General features: G+C 43.1%; 1 non-coding gene across 1 annotated transcript; it reads right to left on the reverse strand.

Moving 5' to 3' along the window:
• Window positions 1-5,713: 5,713 nt before the first annotated feature.
• On the reverse strand, window positions 5,714-5,786 carry TRNAF-GAA. Its single transcript has one exon. It is a non-coding gene; the product is annotated as a tRNA-Phe (tRNA).
• Window positions 5,787-6,460: the final 674 nt, after the last annotated feature.

Below are 6,460 nucleotides of genomic sequence, written 5' to 3' on the forward strand. Positions count from 1 at the left end.
TGTAACCTTGATAACGGTTCTTCCGTTATCATTATGGCTTCCGTCTATCCAGCTGCTGGTCTGCCTCTTCCACATTTTCCCTGGACCTTTCCTAGCATTAGTGTCTTCTCCAGAGAATGAATCCCCCGATGATGTATCCAAATATGCTAATAAAAGTCGAATCATTTAGCCTTCCAAAGACCATATTGCTTAATTTTCTGCAAAACCCATCTGTTTTTTGGGCAGTCCATGGCATTCGCAAAAGCCTCCAACTCCATATTTCAAAAGAATCGATGCTCTTTCTATCCTGCTCTGTACCACACATTGAATGGCTCTTGTCACGGCACAAGTACATCTTGGATTGACCTGGGATTGATTAGGGTTTACAGCACAGGTGGCCATACGTGGGAATTCTTCTTAGCTGAGTAACCTGAGCAGTTGAAATCCACTCAAGCCACATTGGAACACTGCTTCATAATTGTGACACTTGGTAAGCACTTACAATGCGCCAAGCACTATTCTAAGCGCGGGGTAGATACAAGTCGATCAGGTTGGACTCAGCCCCTGTCCCGTACGGGTCTCACATTCTTAATCCCCATTTTATAGATGAGGTAACTGAGGCTCATTGAAGTTAAGTGACTTGCCCAAGGTCACACTGCAGACAAGTAGCAGAGCTGGGATTAGAACCCAGGTCCTTCTGACTCTCAGACCTGTGCTCTTTCCACTAAGGCACGCTGTGAAGGTGATGAAGTGGCCCAAAGAGGGCTGGAGGTTTAGATTTTCTTCTAAATAAGTTTCTAGTGGGTTTTTTGTCTTTCATTCCCTTCTTTTTTAATGGCATTTGTTATGCTCTTACTATATGTCAAGTACTGTTCTAAGGGCTGTGGTAGATACAAATTAATCAGGTTGGACGCAGTCTGTGTCCCAAAGAAAGATCACAGCCCAAGTAGGAGGGAGAACAGGGACCAAATCCCAACTTTATAGTTGGGGAAACTGAGGCACATAGACAAGTGCTTTGCCTAAGATCACAGAGCCGACAAGTGGTGGAGCTGGAATTAGAACCCAGGTTCTCTGACTTCCAGGCCTGTGCTTTTCCCTCAAAGCCGTACTGCTTCCAGTGGGTATGAATTATCCCTGGATCTTGGTTGGAAAGAGAAAAAGGTGTCTGGGCAATGGAAAAGAGGTGGAAAGACACATAGGTGCGACTGTCGATTGTCTCATTTGAAATGGCCCATAAAATGCATTGTTCAGCATCTACACCCACTATTATAGGTAGGGGATTGTTGGGTTTCTTCCCACTATTACAACATTAATTTTGAAGGGAGATATTTTGTTGCTGGCACTAGAAAAATTTAAAATAGACTGTTACACTTTGTTGTGTTTAGTCTTTGTAATTAAACTATTGCAAAGGATCACACGACCAAAAAATAAGGACTAAAAAAACTACAAAGGATGTGGTTTGAGCTAGATGAGTAATGAACAGTGACTGATAAGAAGTAATAATTCCACTTTCATTCTTTATTATTTTTATACAGATAAAGCGCACATCACCTTTCCCATTTCATATCCTCTCTGTGACACGATAGTGATCACAAATTTTGCCTTTTGGAAGCCAAAGAGAATTTTGCTCCTTAGATTTCTATTAAAGAAAGTTTTGTTGAGGCGTTCCTAATTCTTTTGTTGTGAAGTTTAATTGGTCTCCGACGTTAAATTATTCAAACTTTTCCCTTCTTTGAGCTCTTTGTGGGAGAAAGGGTCTCCTGACTCTGTTATATTGTATTTTCTCAAGCTCTTAGTATAGGGCTCTGTGCACAGTAAACACTCAAATACTGACTGAATTTGATTCTTAAACCTGCCCTTGATCAATTGACCGATAGCGTTTATTGAGCATCTGCTGTGTGGACCATTGGACTGAGTACTTGGGGGGTGGCACAGTTCATCCAACATCCTCTATTTCCTATTAGAGCCTTGTAAAACCCAGTGACCTATTCTTAGTTTAACTAGCAAGACTTCCCCTCCATTCTTCTTCTCCTTGTTACCATTCCTCATTTCTCCCTCTACCCAACCACCATACTAGGTTGCCTTGTTCAAACACCCTATTATTAGGAAGGTGGTTAGTCAATCTAAACTAATTCTATTATACGTAGAGGATTTGTGGGTAGAGAAGGAAAAGTCCGAAAAAGCCGGCCTAGGTCGGGAGAGGAGTGAGGGGGATATAGAGGCTGTGGAAGGAGGGTCTGGGGTTTGAGAGAGGCAGAGAATATCACAACAGATACAACCAGAAAGGAGAGCCCGAAGGACGGGTAGAGTAGAGAGAGGCTGTGGGAGAAGCAGTAGGTAGTGGGAAATGTGGGGCTGCTCCATGATGGATTGAGGGGGAGAGGAGGATCACAGACAGATGAGGGAAGTGATCATTTTCCCCTCAATCCACCTAAAATAGCCTACTGATGGATAGCATTCGATTCTTCACTTTTTTCCTGTTTTCATAGTATTTTGTCAAAAGCTTACTATGTGCAAACCACTGCACTACATGGTGGGGTAGATACAAGGCAATTTGGTTGGGCACAGTCCCTGTCCTATAGTCTTAATCCCCATTTTACAGATGAGGTAACTGAGGCACAGAAAAGTTAAATGACTTGTAAGTTGGTCAAATTCTAATTGGGATTAGAACTCCGGTCTTCTGCCTCCCAGGCCCACGCTGTTTCCACGAGGCCACACTGCTTCTCTAGTTTGTGGATGAACACGTTTTTAAAATTACTGAATTTTCAGTTTAAGAGATCTAGATATGTTTTAGACACAGACCTTTTCAGAAAACCTTCCCAAATAAAATGATTCGAGATGATTCCTGTCTGTCTAAATCTTTTAGGTCAAATCATTGCTCCTGTTCATGATGATGATGATGTACCCCTCCAAGTAAGAAATGTAATAATAGAAGGAAAATGAAAAATAAAACTACACAAACTAAAAAGAACAATAAAAATCACTGCCCCGTGTTCGTGTGGCAAACGCATGAAATGAGACATATATCTCTAGGATTCAAAAGCCTGTCAGTCTGCGTTCTGACAGATCAGGGCCAGTCGTGCTGGTTTGATTCAGTGCTCAGGCTGTGATGGGTGTTTGATAAATATTTACAACTACAAGAAGCATGATATTTTCTTCAAATATGGGCCTCGGGGGAATGTTGGGAATTCTCTCATAAACTGGATAATGATGATAGATTCCAATCTTTTATATGTATTATTCATATGGCACTCATCTCTAGTTTTCAAAGACCAGAAATATATTTTATGATTGCTTTTATTTTACATATGAGGAAATAGGCCTACGGAGATTATATTACCTTTCTTCCCTTGAATTATAGTCATTCATTCATTCACTCACACAATAGTATTTACTGAGCACCTCCTGTGTGGAGAACACTTTATTACACTCTGGGGAAGAGTATAATAGAGGATAAATTAGGCATAGTCCCTTGCCCACCCAGGGGCCCACATTCAACAAATGCGGGGAAGAGTGTGGGAGACAAAAGACACGCACACATAGTAAGATTGAAATGACAGGTATAACAAAATAATAAAAGAGAGGAGGACAACCCTAGGTTGTGGGAAGGTAGTATGGCCTAGCGGAAAGAGAACGGGCCTGAGAGTCAAATGATCTGAGTTCTAATCACAGCTCTGTCCCTTGTCAGCTGTGTGACCATGGGTGAGCCACTTAAATTTTCCATACCTCAGTTTCCTCACCTGTAAAATGGGGATTAAGTTCTAACGCTTCTACTCCGAATATGAACCTCATATGGGACGGTGATGTGCCTAACCTGAATATCTTGGACCTACCATAGTGGCGTGGCCTAGTTACCCCATCTGTCAAATGGGGATTAAGACTCTGATCCCCATGTGGGACATGGACTGTGTCCAACCTGATTACCTTTGTACCTAACCCAGTGCTTAGAACAGTGGCTGGCACATAGTAAACATTCAACAAATACCATAAAAAAGTTCTTAGAACAGTCTTTGGCATATATTAAGTGCTTAATATAATCATTATCGTTATTAATAATAAGAGCTAATATGAGTTCTGCAAAACACAGCAATTTTCAGGCTCCTCACTGACTCAGCAGACCAGTTCAGAGTCCAAAAGGCACATGCCCTCTCCAGTGTGAACTCGTTGACGGCAGGGAGTGTGTCTGTTTATTGTTTTATTGTACTCTCCCAAGGGTTTAGTACAGTGTTTTACACACAGTAAACAATCAAGAAATAACTGAATGAATACCAAATAATTGTGAGGTGCACTGTCATTTCTCCTTCCTCTCTGGATGGTCAGGGGAAATTCCTCTGGTTGTCTCCCTTTTATCTTTATGTATTCAAGTGCTCACTATGTGCCAGGCACTGTTCTAAACGGTGGGGTAGATACAAGCTAATCAACTAGTCTTGTGAGGGAGAGAGACTCCTCTGGCTTCTTGGGTCTTAGGTGGTCATGGTGTTCTTCTTGCAAAGAGGCGGACGAGGCTGGGTGGTGCATCACATGCTGCGTAGCGGGAAAGGGAGATTGCTCAGCCTTCCAGCCACGTGACGATGAGATCACCATGAAAGATTCTAGGCTTGGTTTGTTAAGTGCTCAGTACAGGGCTCTGCACAAAGGAAGCACTTAATAAGTACGATTGAAACGAATTAAGCCCCCCTGGACATGTATTTCTTTATGCTCATCAATATTGGAGTCAGGCCTGTGGACTTTCATCCCAAAAGGTTCTACATCAATCATTCATATTTATTGAGTGCTTACTATGTGCAGAGCACTGTACTAATCGCTTGGGAGAGCCAGTACAACAGAATTAGCGGGCGTGCTCCTGCACCATAACGAACTGACAGTCCACGTCACATCAGTGACAGCTGGAGGCTCTGAGTATATTGAAGTCACAGTAATAATAATAATAATAATAATGTTGGTATTTGTTAAGCGCTTACTATGTGCAGAGCACTGTTCTAAGCGCTGGGGTAGATACAGGGTAATCAGGTTGTCCCACGTGAGGCTCACAGTCTTCATCTCCATTTTACAGATGAGGTCACCGAGGCACGGAGAAGTGAAGTTACGCCCACAGTCACACAACTGACAAGTGGCAGAGTTGGAAATCGAACCCATGACATCTGACTCCTAAGCCTGGGTTCTTTCCACTTAGCCACGCTGAGCCACAGTAGCTTCAACAATGCAGATGCTGAGGTCATAATCGATGAAATGTATTTATTAAGCACTGCCTATGGGCAGACCACTTTACTAAACACTTGGGAGAGTCTAATATAACGGAGCTGGTAGACATGTTCCCTGCCCACAACGAGCTGTCAGTCTAGAGGGACTACCTCACCCTGTTTTTCTACTTCCAATGTGGCCACTGAATGAATTCCTCTGAGATGCTCATCCAAGTAGTCACTGAATCTCAACACTGTTAGCCAATGAAGCCGGGACTTAATAATAACGTTGGTATTTGTTAAGCGCTTACTAGGTGCCGAGCACTGTTCTAAGCGCTGGGGGAGATACAGGGTGACCAGGTTGTCCCACGTGGGGCTCACACACTTTTAATCCTCATTTTACAGATGAGGGAACTGAGGCACAGAGAAGTTAAGTGACTTGCCCACAGTCACACAGCTGACAAGTGGCAGAGCCGGGAGTCGAACTCATGACCTCTGACTCCGAAGGCCAGGCTCTTTCCACTGAGCCACGCTGCTTCTCAAAACATACCATTTACTGAAACCCGGGATCAAACCAGAGACCTTTAGATCTTCAGTCTAACGGTCTCCCAACTGAGCTATCTCGGCCCCCCAGTACGGCAATGACTGCGGTATCTCTGAAGTGCTTACTATAAGTCAAGCGCTGAACTGAGCACTGAGATAGATAGAAGGTATTCAGGTTGGACATAGTTCCTGTCTGATATGGGGTTCACAATTCAGTAATCATAAGCACATCATATTTGTTATTTGTTATGATTATTATTTGTTAGTGCTTATTTGTTCAGTGCTTATTCTATGTCAAACACCGTTCTAAGCTCTGGGTTAGATACAAGATAATCAGATTGGACACAGTCCCTGCCCCACATGGGGCTCACAATCTAAGGAGAAGGGAGAACAGATATTGAATCCCCATTGCGCAGATGAGGAAACTGAGGCATAGAGGAGTTAAGTGACTTCCCCAAGGTCACACAGCAGGCAGGTGGCGGAGGCGGCATTAGAACCCAGTCCTTCTGGCTCCCAGGCCAGTGCTTATTCCACCAGAAGACAACACTGCTTCCCCTTGTTCAGTGACATTAACTAGTAGATGAATGAACTATGAAATAAAGAAGTCACCTTCGATCTTCTAAAAACTCACATCATGATGTGCAAATCGAGTTAAGAAATACGCACAAGTGATGGGATGCGAAGGCTGAAGAGGGCCCATGTAGAAGGAGTTAGGATAGGATTTGATTCATGGTGTCCAAAAATAAATTAGGAGGGGT

This window comes from Ornithorhynchus anatinus, chromosome 7, assembly GCF_004115215.2.
Source record: "Ornithorhynchus anatinus isolate Pmale09 chromosome 7, mOrnAna1.pri.v4, whole genome shotgun sequence".
Taxonomy (NCBI): Eukaryota; Metazoa; Chordata; class Mammalia; order Monotremata; family Ornithorhynchidae; genus Ornithorhynchus; species Ornithorhynchus anatinus.